Raw genomic sequence first — 19,576 nt, 5'->3', positions numbered from 1 at the left:
TCGTAACCTGTCAATCTTGCTATAGTCAGGTGTTGGGTCTGAGTTCGATTTAAAAGAACTTCTACAGAATGTGGAACCTGTACTGTCAATGGATGTCCTAACACAATAGAATCACTCTGTCTGATTGCTAAAGCTGTGGCTGCAACTGATTTCAAACATGCTGGAAGGGCTTGTGCTACTGGGTCTAATGTACTAGAAAAATAAGCACAAGGCTTGTGTGAACCTGCTTGTTCCTGAGTGAGGACTGACAAAGCAGTACCCTCACGTTCTGTAACAAAAAGGGAAAAAGGCTTACTGTAACATGGTGTTGCTAAAACAGGTGCTTGACATAAGGCTTTCTTTAAGTCTTCAAAAGCTTGTGTATGTTCCTGAGTCCAAGGGAGGACAGTCGAAGTCGCTGCCTCCTGTGTCGTTAACTGAATGAGTGGCTTTGCTAAAAATGCGTATTGGGGAATCCATTGTCTACAGTATGAGGTGAGGCCTATAAAGGCCCGCACCTCCTTTTGTGTTCTGGGTGGTGACATGTTTGCGATTAACTGAATGCGATCAGGTGTGAGCTGTCTCCCCACTTTGGACAGCAAGTGACCCAGGTACACAACTTGCTGAACACAGAATTGTAGCTTCGAAGGAGACACTTTGTGTCCCTTGTCGGCCAGGAAGTTCAAAACAATCAGTGATGCATTCTCACATTCGGGTTCGCTTCGCGCGGTGATCAGCAGATCATCGACATACTGAAGCAGGGCAGTGCGAACTGGCATGTGGATACTGTCGAGTTGTTTTTTCAATGCTTGACTATAGATGCTGGGGCTTTCTGTGAATCCTTGAGGTGCACGGGCAAATTTGAAAGATCGTCCATTTAAACTGAATCCGAACAAATATTGGCTTTCCGGATCAATAGGGACACTGAAGAAAGCATTCTTGAGGTCAATTACAGTAAAGAACGCTGCTTCGGAATCAATGGCTGTCAGTAGCGAAGAGATATCTGGGACCACAGGGTACTGTGGTACAATACATTTATTCAATTCGCGCAGATCAATAACCAATCGATAAACAGGTGGAGCATTTGGGTCAGTACGTTTAAGAACAGGAATGATAGGAGAATTACACACATTAGAGTCGGTTTCCACAACCACTCCTTGTGCTATTAGCTCGTCAATTATTCTCAGTAAAGCCACTACAGCATCTGGGGGTAACTTGTATTGTCGAATTCGTGGTAATACCACTCCTGCCTTGAGTGTGACTCGATATGGGGTAATGTGCATGCAACCTACATCAGTGGGGCCCTGAGCCCACAAGTGTGCAGGGACGTTCTGAAGTCGGGGATCCATATCTCTCAATACATAATGGCCTTTGAAATCTCGCAAAAACAATCGTACTCCCTCAGGAGAACAGCATATAATAGCCCCTAGAGCCTTCAATGTCTTTATACCTAACAGGTTTTCTGGACATGATTTCGTGAGCAATAAATCTGTAGTCCGCGTCAGAGGACCTACTGCAAGAGGGAGAGGTTGTGATACTTCATTAATAATGGGTTTTCCTGAAAATCCAAGGGACACGTTCTGTGAGCCTGAGAGGGGTGCCCCTGGTACTTCATTGTGGCTTATCGTTGTTCTGCTTGCCCCTGTATCAATGAGAAACTTTCTGTCTTTCCCTAATACTTGACTATGTACATAGGGACCATTTTGATCTACAGGAACTTCAATAAGAGGCAAGCGGAATTCCCTCTCTAGGCTGTTTCATGTGTATCGCTGGTAATCAGGGTAATCGTTCTGTGCATACTGATACATTTGTTGTGTCGTGGTTTGTGTTGCAGTAACGGGTTGTTGCTGAGGTATCGCTACGGTCTGTGTAGATGCTGGCATGGGTGCAATTTGTTGTATATTCTGGGGTACTTGTTGTGAAGTCTGATCTTGTCTAGGAGGACGCGGTCTCTCTTTAGTTTTACCCGTGGCGATATTGTGTTTCAGAACTGCACAATCGTTTATATAATGACCTGGCTGTTTGCAATAGTTACATACACCCTTTACAGGAACTGACGAATTACTGGGTTGGTTCGCACCCTTTTTCTGACCATCGGCGGGAACTGACTGAGCAACTAACATTTTCATTTTCGTATCTTTCATACGTCTTTGTTCATGTTCTTGTTCTTCTCTAAGTCTATTCTGGTGATACTGTAACATTTGTAACATTTGCGAAGGGGTGTTAGCTTGCCAAGTACTTTCTACTTTCAGTACTCTGTTCTTAACCTGGGGTAAGGAATTCTCGACTAATTTCGTAACAAAAAGATGTGGATATGACTCGCTACTTGCTTTCAGACCGCTATTTATACCAAAACATTTCTCAAATCGTGTATAAAAATCGCTAGTATCTTCATCAGGTTTCTGTTTGCATGCTGAGATTGCACCCCAATCTTCCTTTTTCGTACTCAATAAACGTGGCAACACTTGTACCAATAAACCTGGTAACATTTTAACTTTATCTCCAAGCCCTAGGCCGGGCACTCGGGTATTCTCTTCATCTTGTAATGCAGCCCAATCAATCTTTGCGTCTCCCACCTCCCACTCTTTTTCTTTGAGTTTCTCGTATATGCCTGGAGGTAGTAATACTTTCAGTATTTTCATAAGGTCGGGATAAGTGTAATCGCCCATTAATAACATATCCTTTATTTCGCGGTGAAACCCTGCAGGATCCTTATCATGACTGGGTACTAGTTTTTTCATTTCCAATAATTCCATTTTAGTTACAGGTGTATACACGAACACACGTCTAAGCGTGTTGTCTGCGTTCTGTACGGGGTGCACTTCTCGCAACGGATTCTGTCTATCCATATAATACATGGTCTTTCGTTCCATAACGGGTGCTGAATTGATCTGCGGACATAGGAATGTACTATACTTGTGACGGTGTTCTAGGATTACTTTAATTAGATCAGTACTTAGACCTTTCCATCTGTTCGTGACCAGTTCTATTAGTATGTCAGGCAGAGGACCTGGATCAGAACGTTGGCTTTTATACAATAAGAGCAGATGTTGTATCATGTACATACCAGCTAAGCGCTGTTCACTTGGTGTCAAGTTCAAGAACGTATGTGCTAACGCATCATCACCATATTTCTCAGAGCTGTCAGCCCATTGCACGGCTGACCTGGCTAATTCTTGTTCATCCATAGAATCGAGTACATGGTACCCCATGCGCTCTTGAAGTATTCTGTCAGTGGCTTGGAATAAGTGTTCAGGAGTTCTAGGATTACACATGGCTTCCTGATATATTCTTTTACTTTCCGGGCGCACTGGGCGCATCGAATTATTAAATGGTCTTCCTTTACCTACATACGCTATCATTTCTCTAGCTGGCAACTGTGTTTGTTCTGGTGTCTCGGCTTCCTCCTCCGCCTCCTCCTCTGTGGATTCATGTTTGTCGGAATCAACTTCCGGTACGGGCTGTCTTCTCTCATGCATCTTATTAATTGCTGTTCTGATTCTTCGGTACATGTTATCTATACAGGCCTCTTTGTCATGCTGTCCATCTGCTATATTCTGACCCCATCTATGGAGTGCTTTTACATCTTCCGGGTTCATACCCGGCCTATCTACTTCTCTAATGAAGCAGTTTATAAGAAACCGCAATAACTTGGCTTTAGTATCCACTTTCTGATAGGCCATGGCCTCTTTGATACTGTCAGGCCCTACTCCTGTCTGAACAAACTTATATATTCGATCCAAGTGATCTGTCATTTCAGGTAGTGTCATTAGGAAGTTCGTGACTCGTCGTAAACGGACTGATGCGAGTAACATTCTCTCGTCACTCTTTCTACCAGGTACAGGATCATATCTGCAGTCTGCAAGGCGATCTCCAAGAATTGTAATATCTGTTCTAGGTGTACGCTGTTGCGCTATTTCTCTAAAACTCAAGCGATGGAGTTGTGGCGGAGTCTGGAAACCTATCCCTCCGGACGCGCCTCCGGAGGCGCCGGCTCCGAAAGGGTTAGTCGGGTTCGTGTCAAGGGAAGTAGGAGGTGGAGGAAGATCAGGAGGAGGAATCCGGGGAGGAGTAGCATGTCGGGGAGGAAGAGCATAAGGATCCTGACCGTTAGGCGCAGGCACTGGTGGCAATGCGGTATTACCATATGTGGGAGCTACATCGTCTAAATAAGAAGAAAGGAAAATGTCCTTTGCTGTCTTCTGGTGTGTTTTAGTCGGGAGCAATGGGGGTGGTAGGTCCTTTGGTACTTCTGGAGAGGCCTTTGGCAGGCCCTTTGACAGGATGGGGAACATGCCATTCATAAGTGTATTCCGCTGTCTGTCTACTTGTTCTAATTTTACTCTGATACCTTCTCCAACTAATGCGTCTTCTCGGGCCTTGTCAGGCTCCTCCTTACTCTTTTCTTCTAGTCTGTGTGCTTTTTCTGTGCGTCTATGCGACTCTTTACGCCATAACTCGATGGCATCTTTCTGTGACTGTCTGGCTTTCTTTTTCCATAATGCTTCTTCTACTCTCATGATGCAATCCGCATCCCATGTCCCAGCAGCGGGCCATCTCTGATTCTCTGACAGTTCTTTAGTGTAATCCACCCATAAGTCGAGAAACAAAACGGCATCTAGGCCGTGCTTATGGTACATAAAGTACCCTGGAGTATCCCTAGGTGGTATGGGAACAGCTTCTTCTAGAACCCCCTTACGGGTTTTTATTTGTCTTAGTTTAGAGAACAACGGCATTCTGAAATCTGACTACTTGGTTCTTTCTTCAGATATGAACATGAACACACTACACATAAAACACGTATAAGCACAATAATGAGGGTCGAACATTCACTCACACCACGACATTTGAATGACACATTAAAACACTTCAAGAACGAACCACATTAATCAATTACAATTGAAAACCTACCAACCACGTGAAACAGGATGTACCGCTAAACGGCACAGATACACCTTTTACAGATGCAGACTAGATATACTGCTAAACAGTATAGATACACTGCTAGGCAGTGCAAACCAGGCTCGTGTACCCGAACCTGTCTTGACCGGCACAAACTAATGCGCACGTCAGGATGCGTCCCTAGCAACGGTACTCACCAGGAAGCACGGAAACAGAAGGCCTCGGAAACTCTGGACTGGACTCGGTTCGGACTGGATTCGGACTCGACGCAGGTACTTCGGAATCTGGTGGGCCTCGGTATACCACGGATCTTGCTCTCTCAGCTAGGCTCAGGTCGGGATCCTCCGCACTCCTCACCGCCTCGTCTGGGTGTCGATCGCAGCCTCAGTCACCTCCGTTGGCCTGAGGGAGATACAGGAAATCCTGCGGGTACGCGTAGTTGTCCGTCCGGCTGTGGCAGGGGGCTAGGCCTGCAACGCACCTCCGGCGCGTGGGGTGGGGGAGGGGTCCCTATTCGGGCGCCAGAACTGTGGTAAAATCAATTACCTATACTTAATTTGTAATCAATAATCAATAAGAATAACTCAGAGAAATAAGAGGCAAAATCCGGGATATTGAGGTTAACTCAAAAGGGTTTTATTCCTGTAAAAGGAATTGGGTTATTGGCTCGAGCCAAGGTGGCATAACCATTCCATCACCACGCAGGTTCAGGAAGGGGCAGACAGACAACATATTGTTTACAGAAGTACATATATATAGTCAATGCATTACAATGTATGAGCATGTAGTAGGCGTAACAGCTGGAAAAGAAGAGATAAAACATGGAAACGTCATAAAAAAAAGGCGTTACAATAGGCGTGCATGAAGGCGTGTACTAGAAACGTCACTTGTCATGAGGTCACAAGTAGGTGGATCCATAGGAGAATCCTGCAATGTCAGCAGAAATATATGGCAGAGATGCGCGCGCAGCAGCTTGACGTAATTCTGACGTGTAACTGGAGGGCGAAGGGGACTTGACATTTAGCACTACAAGGGTAGACATAAGTCGTGCAAATGTAGCCATAAGTCTAGAATGTCAGATCAACCTAATCCCAAATCGTATCTGATATCATATGTTTAAGGAACTGTAATATCTGGAAGGGAAAAGGTCTCTCGAGCGGAGACTACTCTATACTGTCTGCATGTATATGCGTCTACGTGTTGGCATGCGGGGTGAGGGGGCATGGGCCTACCATGGCAACGGAGTCTATGAATTACTTGCACGGAGACAGAAGAACCGGGCCCTCTGCTCCTGCAGCTGGAAGGATGTTTACTTGAGCTACGAGACAGGAATGTGTTTTCGAGGAGTGGAGCAGATAATTCGAAGGTTGAATACAGTCTTGGCAGGCAGAAGTTAGGCTATGCGCCGGAGCCGCGCAAGGAGTAAGGTGAGGGTCACTGGTACAGAGGTAGCCTGGGCTGAGGCCCTCGGAGTCAAGAAGCAGGAGAAAGGCTCGAAAAAGCTCAATGGCATAATCTGGGCCTACTTCGCCAGAGCTGAAAAACGTGTAAAGTGTACCACAAAAAGACGGTGGCACAGCATACATAGGAACTGAATATACAATCCGTTCATGGCGGATCTGAAAGAGGACATGTTAAAGATGGACGCAAATGTATTTGCGTCTTCATAGCTGGCACAGGAGGGACATTACATGCACTGTAAGCTAGTACATGGAGACGGTGGGGTACTCGCTGGGGAACACTACTCGATCAAAAGTTATATTTCCTCAAGACAACAGATTGACCATGGATTACTTCATGAAAAGAAGGAGTGCTCATGTATGTATTTTTAACCTATCCAAATGTACTTGAGTGGACAAGCTGGAACAGGAAAAACTTTTTTAATTAAAGTAATTACAAGTTATCTACAGAAAACAACTTAGTCGTATTTGTCTTGTGTTGTCACTGCTCCAACTGGGTTGGCAGCACACAACATTAAAGTAATTACTTTACATCGTTTACTAATGCTACCAGTAGAGCATGAAAACAAATTGAAATATCACAAGCTATCTGGAGAAGCTTTCTGTGAAGTTTCAAGAGCCTTGAAGAAAATGAAACTTCTCATTATTGATGAGTTAAGCATGGTCTCAAACCTAATGCTTGCCTTTGTGCATGTAAGAATGCAGCAAATTCTTAAAACACAGTGTGACATATTATTTGGAGGAAAACACGTCATAGTTTTTGGAGATCAACTGCAACTGACTCCTGTCAAAGAATAGCTAGTTTTTAAAACACTTGCGCATGAAGACACCAGAAAGTCTCTGGGTAGTGTTGGAAACGTAAACATTTGGTCATATTTTGAATACAAAGAACTCATTACAAATATGCGACAGGCAAATGATGTTGATTATGGAAGTATTCTCCAAGATATAAGAATTGGGCTACTGACAGAACATGGCAAACAAGCTTTACAGACTCGATTACTTGCAAATTTGTTTCCAAGTGAAAATATAGTTCCTGAGAAACTATACATGGAAATTGCAGATAAGACATCTGTAATCTGCTTAAGCCAACACTGCGTGAGTGTTCTATATTCTACGAAAAACTTTTGAATCTGGAAATTGAAGAAATAATCAAATTGGAAGCCATTGATAAAATAGAACATGAAGGAATCACTAATATTTCGAATGAAAAATTGAAGACAAAATTGGATTCTTTAGAAAAATCAATATCTAAAACTGCTAGTTTAGAAAAGAATCTTTAAACATGCAGAAACTGTCGGATCATTTTAAGGCGTAATTTGGATGTAGAAAAAGGTTTAGTTAATGGAGCAATGGGCAAAGTTGTGGATTTTGGTAATTATCAAAATAAAGATGGTATTGAATTCTTAAAGATTAAATTTGATCAGATTGAAGAAGTGAAACAAATTGGTCGTTGTTCTGTTCGTTTTTTGCTTGTTAAAGATTTATAAGTCCGTAGAAAACAATTTCCATTTTCTCTGGCATATGCAGTTACTATTCATAAATCTCAAGGTTTAAGTGTTGTAAGTGCTTTTGTGAACATTGGAAGTACTGTGTTTAAAGAGGGTATGGCATATGTTGCTTTGTCCAGAGTCAGAACATTATCTGGTTTGTTTTGGATTGATTTTGATGATACCAAGATTACTGCAGATGCCAACTGTGTCAAAGAATACAATAGGTTAAGAACATATGCTCATAATTTAGGTCAATATCCTGTATTTGAAAAGCGTGTGGTTGCTCGAAAAAGAAGGTATGAGAATATTTGTACTGAAGGTGTAAAGAAGGGAAAAAAACAAGAACATTTTGTGATTGCAAGCAAAAAGAAAAAGAACACTGTTGAAGAGATTGTTGGTTTTCAGTTTGAAAACAGTTCTGGCGTCAACTGCTTTGCTAATGTGGTGGTCAATGTTGTTTTTTTTCTTGAAGGTTTGCAACAGCAAATTATGGAGAATGGGGAAAAAAGATTTTGTTCTTTGTTAAATTCTCTTTATGAAAATTGAGAACGGATAAAAGTAAAATACAAAGCGTTTCTGATGTTCGTAATCTTTTGGATGTATTTTCTGGTTCTACACAATTTACACAAAATAGCCAACAAGGTGCTCAGGAGTTTCTAATGTATATGCTTACAGAATTGGAAAATGAAGGTGTAGACATAGAGAATATGTTTCGTCTTTGTTATAAATGGGAACATCAATGTAAAAATTGTATGTATACATGGAGCACTAATGTAGACAGTGAAAGTTTTTATATTTGACATTACCGGACTGTAAATCAGTGTCTTTCAGTAAATTAGTTAAAGCTGCAAACCAAAACATGGAGTGTAGGCAATGCAAATCAAAAATGTTATCAACATTATTTATCCAAAGATATGGAAAATATATAATTTTAATGATGCAACATTGTAAAGCTGATGGAAGAAAATTGGACACTTTAATAAAACATTTTGTTGTTTCACAACTATCAATATCTGGAAGGACTTTTGTAGCAGTATCAATAATTTTCCACAATGGTCCTTCAATAACATCAGGATATTACACTGCACATCTCAAAAGTGAGAAAGGCTGAAGTCTTTCTAATGATGCTGAGTTGGTTTTCAAACAACGTTTGTCTTTTGAATTGCCAAATTCCTATCTAATATTTTTAAAGCCAAATTTTTGAGAAGATAATTCAGCCTCTGAGGAATTTATTGTTATCATTTTATAGGATTATCATTGAACAATTTACATGAAAATTACTGCAAAAATACAATTTGGCCTCAAGGAAATGTATTTATTTGAATTATGGACTTTTTGTTGAGCATTGTCCTTATGTATAATTTTAAGTGGCATTATTTATAGTGTTTATAAATTTAAGTTATAACATTTTCTTAGCAGTAACCATTTTATATACGTGTGATTTGTATTATCTAGTATTTTACAATAGATGAAGTATTGGTTTTTTTTAACAATCTAATTGATTGGGTTTTTTTTGCCCACTGTTATGTGATGAGTACAATTGAAATCACTGTTTCTAGTGAAATTCAATATATTCTGAGAACAGCAAAAAAGGCAAAGAAATTACTATGTAAAATGTTTAAATTATGCTGTGCTGTTAAAAATGTATTATTATATCTTGTAACAATTTTTTCTTTTTTTACAGATCTTATCATATTTACTACCATTTAGATGATAAAAACAAGTGAATAAAATGTGCACTGTTTTTTACGTGTATTACTGTTGAGGTACGTTTTAGTAAGTCTTAAAATGGATGAATGAACTGTGTTTCCACACAGTGAAAGAAAAGGAACATGGATGGACTTGATTTCTATCAGAAAATTGGAATGCAAAAAGGTAAAAAGTAGGGGACAGCTTCATAACACCTGTTTGCAAGATATATGGTATAATACAAAATAGACTAATATGGTTCTTTAGCAGGTCTTAGTAATTTAGAATTAAAAGAAATGAAACTGTTTAATTTAAACCACATCAGTCAGTTTTTTTTAAATGTCATATTAGGTTGCATCTCTTCCCTTCAGTAATATATAAACATGTCCTATTAGTTCCCTAAAACGTAAATAGCTGTAAATGTATCTTGTTTTCTGTTATCAGTACCGAAATGTACTACTTTAATAACAAATGGCCTAGCCATGAACTCTCTTTCTTATTTATAAGGTGAGGAAAAGGCACTCTGCTTACCTTTTCTTTTCCATGTAAATATAATCCCATTATACACAGTACTTTGCATTGAAAAGATGTTCTATAGGTTTTGTATGTGTGTTTGCACAGAGCACTCATAAAAGAAGACACATTTCCAGATTTATCAGAAATCATAAATCTGGACATGTTTGTGAATGCTACACCATCCTTCTATTGATATAGCAAAGCACAACGAGGAAAATTGTTTTAATTTCTCCTCATGTTTTCATTTCAAAATATCCTGGAATGCACAGCATATATTGAAGGAGAAAAATGCCTTTACTGTTTGTTTTTGTGCAGGAAGGTGTCCCTTCTTGCACAAAACAATCTCCACATGACACAGACATCTTTGCTCCATGGTGCAAGGGTGTCTGTCTCACTACATGCCTGCAGTTTCTGCAGCTGTGCAGAGCGAAGCATAGAGTTGCAACATATTTATGTACATATGTTACATCCTTGTGCTTCGGAAGTACCACAGCTCGCTGTAGTTAAACAGTTTACAGTGTCATGCTGCAGCACTTCCTTATAATTCTGCACTTATGCATTCACCACACATCAGAAATGTATTTTTATAGTCAATTATGCACTACACATACATTCATCTCAACTTTCACACACTAGCATACTAGTTTAAATATTTCTTTAACAGAGTAGTTAGTTCTGAAAATAACTTTTTTTTTCTTTTTGTTGTTTTTTTGGTGGGGAGATTTTTTGAACAATTTAGTATTTTTTTTTAAAACAGGGGAAAACATGAGAACTGGGAAAAGAGAACTAAAAACTGGGAGGAGAGGAGAAAACAAATCTAACAATGTGGCGGTCAACAGGTCGACACACCAGATCCACCGACTGCTCTCCATAAGCTATCAGCAGTCCACATTTTACACAGGTCATTCTAAGGTTCCCAAATTGAGGATGAATATCAGGATGTGTGGTAGAGGTTGATGGTGTTGGTCCACTCGTACTCGGGCCTTCTGATGAATCAGGAAGAGCCCCTCTCAATCTCCTTAACTCCTACCTTTGCAAAGTTGGCCAGATGCTTAGATTGCAAGTGCTTCCGCATGCTTGAAGTTCCGCATGACTACTTTTTGTTGTGGTCTCCTCTTGAAAGCACTTCATTGCATATCCAGCAAGTAACTTTTGTTGCAGTCCCCTTTTTTAAGCCTGGTGGAAAGGTGAAATATTTTCAGACAATGCTAGTATAGTTTTGCTTTAGTGGAGGTGCAGAAACAAATTCTTGCTGTGATGAGTTCTCTGAATCAGAGGATGATGGTGGATTAGCAGCCATAGTATCTTTAAATGAATCTCTTCTTCAAAAAATAAAGAGCAGCAGATTTTCACAGGAGGTCTTTCCCTCAGAAAATTTGTAATAGGAGTGATTGAAATGGGTGAGGTAGCATATTAATTTCAATAGGACGTGTAATGAACCAATCAAATCTCTGTTTTTAAAGTCACATGGGGTGAGCGTTGGATGCGAGTAGGATGTGGACAGTCAATACGCACCCTGCTTGCATTGTGCTCGAGTCCAGTGCGAGTTTGTGAAATTGCATTACAAAGTTATGTACTTTTTAAGAAAGTTAAAGAATATTATTTTTATAATAACCTCAGAAAATCTCTTCTCTTAATATTCATATTAAATATATAGAAATACGTTTTCCAACATTAAAAAAATTGCAGAAACAGCACACCCATCGCTTCCGATATGCATATGATGTCACGAGCTACCGCACGTCCGTCACGTCACGTTATATGTACAGGTTGCGTATACGCCAGGCATCGCGCACATGTCGCATAGCAACCGCGTTGGAAAAGTCGTACCCATTGCGCACCCTACTCGGATCCTACACAACGACCGTAAAATGGCGGACACGTTTTGTGCAGTAAACAAGCAGGGTGTTTGTCGTCGCGCAACTCCATAACATTTTTTAAAAGAAATAAAAATTATTTAAGAATATTATGAACAATATATATTAATGGAAAAAAATATCTTTTTGTGTAAAAAATGTAATAAAAAATGTGTAATGTAATTTAAAAAATAACATCTAAAAATAAAATGATTTCAAAAATATAGTTAGAAAATATACAAAAAACAATCAATATATTTAAAAATTATGATTTAAAAAAGCTTTGAAATTCTCTAAAAACAGGTTTTTCATATGCTATAGTTATGAATTTGCATTTACAAAAGCTTTGAAATTTACTGAAAAAATATAGGTTTCAGACAAGTTATAGTTAGGAATTAGCATTTAAAAAACCTTTAAAATTCACTGAAAAAACCATAGGTTTCAGACAAGTTATAGTTAGGAATTAGCATTTAAAAAAACCTTAGAAATTCACTGAATAAATCATAGGTTTCAGGGGTGTTATAGTTAGCTGGACATTTCACTCGTATAAAACCATTGAAATTCCCCCGTTATAGTTAGTTGTACTAACTATAACTCGCGCGCCCGCAATCCACTGCTGATGATGTCACAAATTACATCATTCATGACATGGTCAGTGACATCACTGATGACATCACTGATGACATCTCAAAAGACATCACTGATGATATCACTGATGGCATCATTCATGTGACAAACTAATACACCTCATCAAATAGTAGCATAACCTTTCAACACTCATTATACAATATGAAGTACCATATTTAAAACCATTGACACACCAGTACAAGTTTCTAAAAATGCACTCAGTAATTCCTACATCTACACACATCTAAACACTTACCTATAGATTCACTCAAACATGCCAACAAAGATCATAGAACACTATTAAATATACTTATACACCTATATCAACATTACACACCAGCAAATATCCTATTCCTTTTATGCAGACATCCTACTTACTTATGCAAACAATTGATCATACTTATATTTACTAAGCTACTCACTTACACAAACACCACTTTATTTATTCATATAGATAGTAACTCATACTTAGTGTTTTATAAAATTAGTATTACAAGTATACAGTTATCTATACATCAATCATACAATCACTGAGTATTATGTATACTTATTTATATACAATAACTGTCACATACACTGCTTTTTATATTTCTAGTTTGTTGGACATGTATCATTGAGAAATATATTTACTCATCACCACACCCATAAAGAGATTCAGTCACCCAAACAACTGTTTCCACATACAGTCTTTACCTCATATACCTACTAAATAAATTATTTACACATCTTTCGACAGTCACACACCTCCCACCCAACCACACACACATTCATTCACTATCCCATACAAATACTCACTAAACTAATTAATAAGTAATATAGACTTTCACATAGCTAGTTACCAACTTATGTAGTAGGTTATACAACAAGAGACAGAGTGATACAGGCATTCACACAGTTTAATCACTATCCCATATATTTAGTGAGACACTTTAGATGTATCACTTAGACAGTCAATCACATTCAGACACTTATACATCCATTCAGTGTTCAAGGCAGATTGCTATATATATACACCAGTGTGAAATTCTTTTTCGTTAACCTGGATTTTGTTCGATATTACCTACTGGAGATAGCCAGTAGGTATATATAGTTAGGATTATTTCTCTATGGAACTTTTGAAAATTCTATGTCTAATAACTTTGGCGTTTGTGGACGGAATCGGCTGAAATTTTCAGGAAAATGGCACATTTTGTTTCTGAGCAGCCCTTAAAAATTTGGGGGGGTTTCGTCAAGGGGGGGCCGAGAAAAAAAGGGGGGTCCCAAAACGCGTTTTTCCCATGTTAATTTCCATAGGGCGTTTGGCCTCACTTTTAGCTCGAACGGCTAAATGGATTTGCACGAAACTTGGCAAAATTGTAGGGACTGTTAGCCCGATGTGCCTTTGCTGGGTCTCAATATATGTGCTCCAGTTAATTTTGAGAAATTAACGTTTTAAAAAATTTATATATCTGTGACAGCGTCCCAGATAGCGCTCCAGATCGCGTACTTTTCGCGTCACGGAGCTTTGCGAAGCGATGCTGATTGGCTCTCCGGTGTCTGTCAACATTCTAAACAGTCCGGAGCGGCCGCCATCTTGTCTCTCGGTAGGATCGAGAGACAAGAGGAGGAGAAAAACGAAGGGGGAATTTAATGAAAGGGGGCAAGGTAGACCCCTCTTGACCCCCTAGGAATGATGTTGGGGTTATTAAAGGGTCCCATGGGGAAAATAAAAAAAAATTGATTCTTCACGGTAGAAGCGCTTCCCGGGCCGCGAACTGGGCCGCAAACTGGTAGCGAAACGGGAATTCGCCATTTTGTGTTTCATTTTAATTAAATTACAGGGTATAAGGGGGGATGGGAGACGTATCCTGACCCCTTATGTTTTCTGAGGGTGGCTGAGGAGGCTCATATATGTTGATACATGTCTTCCAGCGGCTGTGCGTGAGCGTTTTTTTTTTTTTTGCTGCGTGACGTCTGTTAACGTTCGATTCGATGGAAATCAGGAACTGTTGACCGCCATTTTGTCACTACGATAAAATATTTTGTTATAAATTAATCCTTATTGATAAACATTGTCTGCGCCATCTTGCCTTTTTTCCAATGCCACAATTTTGTCGTGCACGGCAGCCATTTTAGATGCCTTGACCAGACCCACTCTCTGCACGCCGTCGATCCTCAGCACGGCTCCCCACCCTCGCAAGCATCTCCCCCACGCACTGGTCACCCCCGCTCTCTCTCTCATGCATGGGCCATTCTCCCCCCATCTGCGCTGCTCTTCCCTGAGAATCACACCCCGTGCCCGCCCGACACCTCCCTTTCACCCTATTCACTACCGCACCCTCTGACACTCCTCTTCCTCTGTGTCCGATTGTCCAGGCCGGTCCCAGGCTATCACCTAGCTCTGCGGATGTAGTTTATGGCCCCAGCTGTAGAGAATCACCCCTCTTCAAAGAATTACAGTAGATCAAGGCCCCCACCCCATGAGATCAGTCACACCATACGCGTTCCTACTATCTGATAACCATCCTGTATTGTGCTTGGGGAGGGGATTCTCACTGTGAGGGTCCGAGGCTGAAGCGGAATATTCCAGGGATGCCTTTTTGTACATCAAAGTTTTTACAATTATGTGTCACATTAAAAATATATAGCACTCCAACAAAGTAGTAGGATTATAAAACTTTAATAACTTATAAATATATACAACGCAACAAAAACAGTAAACACATTTAAACATTTTTTTGAAAAAAGAAGCAACAATGGTCAGTAGCTGTGTTTTGTGCGAATAGTCCCAAGGCAGCACAACGAGCTGAGTTCTGGAAGGCACCCAGGTGATGTCGTGAACGTGAACGTGAACGGGCCTCCCCTGGTGGCGGCTCGTGTGCTGTAGTGGGGCGCCCCTTTACCGTTTCAGTTGCCATTCCGCCCGCTTTTGGTACACTGTGCCAAAATCCGCCATTCAGCTGAGTTGCACCCACTCTTGCGGTTCAGCGATAGGCGGCTGCCACAGGACACTCAAAATGGCGGCAGACTCTTTCCTTTTTGGGCCTGGTCCACTAAAATGGCCCTGTGACACCTTGGATCTCGGGAACTCGGACGCTTGTCTGCTAGGTCTTGGACCCCATTCTCGAAAGCGTCCCCTCAGCCTTGACGTTTCTACAAAAGTCTTGGGGGCCCCCGACTCCTGCAGGCTTTCGGTGGGGAGCGGCTGCCATGATTGCTCGCGGAATGACCACGACGGAGCCACGAGATGGTGGTGCTCTCATGCTGACGCCAGCTTCAGTCTGAAACATCCAGAAAGAAGGTGGGGCTTTCATCGTTTGGGAAAAAAAATGTTTTAATCCAATGAAAAGTGTTATTTTTAGGTCATATGATCAAGCCTTCCATCATTAGGAAACCAAAAGTAAAATGAACCAATGAAAAGTTTTATAAACAAGTCACATGACCTGTTATGCGGCATAGGGCTATAAAAAGCGTAGAAATCCGTTGGCACGTGAGGCGGTGTCAGTAGCGGACCGATGTGCGAATAGGCCGAAGGCAGCACAACGCGCCGAGATCCGGATGGCACCGAGGTGGTGTCCAGCAAGTTGCCGCACTGGTGTGGCCATCCTACAATGCTGCGCCGAAAGTCAGCGTGGGGCGCCCCGTTGGCCTGTGAGGTCACGTCAGTCAGTGGGGGCTGTGCGTCTCCCCCAAGATGGAGGCTCCTCGGCTGCAGTGGGGCGCCCCTTAGCGTTTCACTCGCCGTCCAACTGAGTTGCGTCCGCACTTGCGGCTACAGTAGGCCGAAGGCAGCACAGCGCGCCGAGGTCTGGATGGCACCGAGGTGGTGTCCAGCAAGTTGCCACACTGGTGTGGCCATCCTACAATGCTGCGTCGAAAGTCGGCGTGGGGCGCCCCGTTGGCCTTTGAGGTCGCGTCAGTCAGTGGGGGCTGTTTGAGGATCTGACTGCATTGGTGATGCTGTGCGTCGCCCCAAAGATGGAGGCTCCTCGGCTGCAGTGGGGCGCCCCTTGGTGTTTCACTCGCTATCCAGTTGAGTTGCGTCCGCACTTGCGGCTACAGTAGGCCGAAGGCAGCACAACGCGCGGAGATCTGGATGGCACCGAGGTGGTGTTTAGCAAGTTGCTGCTCTGGTGTGGCCATCCTACAATGCTGCGCCGAAAGTCGGCGTGGGGTTCCCCGTTGGCCTGTGAGGTGGTGTCAGTAGCGGACCGATGTGTGAATAGGCCGGAACCAGCACAAGGCGCCAAGATCCGGATGGCACCGAGGTGGTGTCATAGTTGAGAGTTCTGAGCAGTGCTTGTAACACTGTCTGAAGCTTATTTGCACCTGCTGCAGCTTCACTATCGCCCTGGTGTGGCCAAAGATCGCCCATGACATAGGCGGCCGGCTCCCGGGGTCTGGCGGAACTTTTTTCCTTTTCCTTTCTGCATCTTGTCCCACAATCCGTTTGACCTGACGACACGACCAGGTCCCTGAATGTGTGCAGGGGGACGCTATTGATTGAATCAAAATGGCGGCTTCACACAAAGTTGACTCAAGCGTTGCTGCTGATGCTATACAGACAAAAATTGGTTTTCAGTTTGTACATTCTTCAGGATTTTTCCATCCAAGGCTGGTTGAGAGTTTGTAGAACAATGGCTTTAGATTTTCAACATACTACTCTTCAACATTCTTCCTAAATGTAACAATGTGAGACTCACTAGGAGAACGGCTGTTTATCTTTCCTTTCAAAATGCTGCCAACAATATTTTCTGAATGGAAGACACCATCTTGTAGCATAAAGAGCTGCGTGAAGGGTGGTATTGCCCAAAATGGCACCGGTATAAATGGGACTCGTAACTTCTTGTTGTGTACTGGTTGCACAACCTTGATATCACGAGATACGTATGCAGTTTTGAAGCACATGGCGGGCGGGGACGAGAATTGATTGAATATTTCGACATCCCTATTGATATTAAGTTCTGATGTGTTATTGATTACTGTACTATTGAAAGTTCGAATTAACGTCACCCATGGTACTTGCCCGCAAATGTATATCTAGATAATTTTATTGAAAGTGGCCCTGTCGTATTTTAATTACAAAATGTACGTCCACCGATTCCGCAACTGTTAGACACCTTAGTTCTTGCAACCTAATGGCCAGCTCGTTACGTTCCTCTACAATGTAAATGTCTCCTCATCATATACGATTCCAGTTTGCTCCATGGCCGGCCCACGTGGTTATAGGCCCGTATTTGTATACTGACATTTTCACAATAAAGGTTTTTAAAACAAAACATGGTAGTAGTATTTACATTGGTAAAGTTTTTAATTTTAGTCACTGTTTTCGAATCAGTAAAAGGCAAGTGAAATAAAGCAGTCCAATTACATGACGGATAAAAGGTATAATACGCAGGAACGCAGTAAAGATAAATGGTCAAGGGCAGTTGTGTTTTCCACTCCTGCAACATAAAGTGATCGATAAGAATCTGATATTCAGGCGTATTGGCGACTAAGACAGCAGGCCGAGCCTCTTTTACTCAACGGCTCCGTCATGGGACGAAGAAACGCCCTTTTTCTCGAAAGGAATATATTTTACTTGCAGGACAGTTGTCAATTTTCCGGGAAAGTACATTAGCTTGAAACATTATAACATATATGTTTAAGAAAAAATAATGTTCGAAACCAATAAAAAGCGTAATTTTCAGGTCATATGACCAAGCCTTTCATCATTAAAATAACAAAAGTAAAATGAACCAATGAAAAGTTTTATTAACAAGTCACATGACCTGTTATGCTTACGTTACGCGCTGCGCGCCGCGCCCCGGATCGCTTCCGGGAAGCTGTGCTTCGCGCACGGAGCACTTCCGGGTGCGCTAACGCAGCGTGTCATATAACGCATTACGCGACAACGTAGGTCCAGAATATAGTCAAAATGTCTCCACCAACCAGCGTTCGGAACACAACCCCTTTCAGCAGTCTAAAAAGTTTTGTTAAATGACAACAGAAGGGACAGGCAACAAGAACCATCAGTCAAAGAGGGGAGGGCAAGTTCTTCTCTACCGGGTCACGTTGGGGCGCTACCGGAACTGATCGAATTGGTAGTCTACAGTGTTTCTGGATGTTTCAGACTGAAGCTGGCGTCAGCATGAGAGCACCACCATCTCGTAGCTTAGTCGAGGCCATTCCACGAGCAATCATGGCAGCCGCTCTCCACCAGAAGCCTGCGGGAGTCGGGGGCCCCCAAGACTTTTGTAGAATCTTCAAGGCTGAGGGGACGCTTTCGAGAATGGGGCCCAAGCCCTAGCAGACAAGCGTCCGAGTTCCAAGGTGTCCCAGGGCCATTTTAGTGGACCACGCCCAAATCTGAAGAGCCGGCCGCCATTTTGAGAGTCCTGTGGCAGCCGCCTATCGCTGCATCGCAAGAGCGGTTGCAACTCAACTACATGGTGAGCGAGACGCTGTAGTCGCAAGAGCGGGCGGTAAACAGCTGAATGGCGGAAGAGGCACAGTGTAGCAAAAGCGGGCGGAATGGCAACTGAAACGGTAAAGGGGCGCCCCACTACAGCGTGTCTTCAGGTCAAACGGATTGTGGGACAAGGTCCAGAATGGAAGAGTCATCAAAAGGCAAAAAGTTCCGCCGGACCCTGGGAGCCGGCCGCCTATGTCGGGGGCGATCTCAGGCCACACCAGGGCAACACGACTTGGGGAGGGGGCAGGAGCCAAGCGCCCCCTCCCAGTCCGAGCCATCTCACCGCCCCTCGGGGGCCTCCGTCAAGCGGTTCAGGGAGGCACCGCATCACATTGTTTTCCAATGCAGTCAGGTCCACAAACGGCCCTCACTTACATTGAGAATAGTGAAGCTGCAGCAGGTGCAAATAAGCTTCAGACAGTGTTACAAGCGCTGCTCAGAACTCTAAACTATGGCACCCAACATCCAGGACTTATGCCATTTGAGCATGGCAGTGACATCGAAGCAACTCAGGGACCAAAACCATGAACGTACACTCACGTATGAAAATCTTACTTGGGGAGGGGGCAGGAGCCAAGAGCCCCCTCCCAGTCCGCGCCACCACACCGTATGTTGAAAATG

This window comes from Lissotriton vulgaris, chromosome 9 (assembly GCF_964263255.1).
Source record: "Lissotriton vulgaris chromosome 9, aLisVul1.2, whole genome shotgun sequence".
In the NCBI taxonomy this organism is placed as follows: Eukaryota; Metazoa; Chordata; class Amphibia; order Caudata; family Salamandridae; genus Lissotriton; species Lissotriton vulgaris.
Note: the sequence above shows the minus strand (reverse complement) of the source record.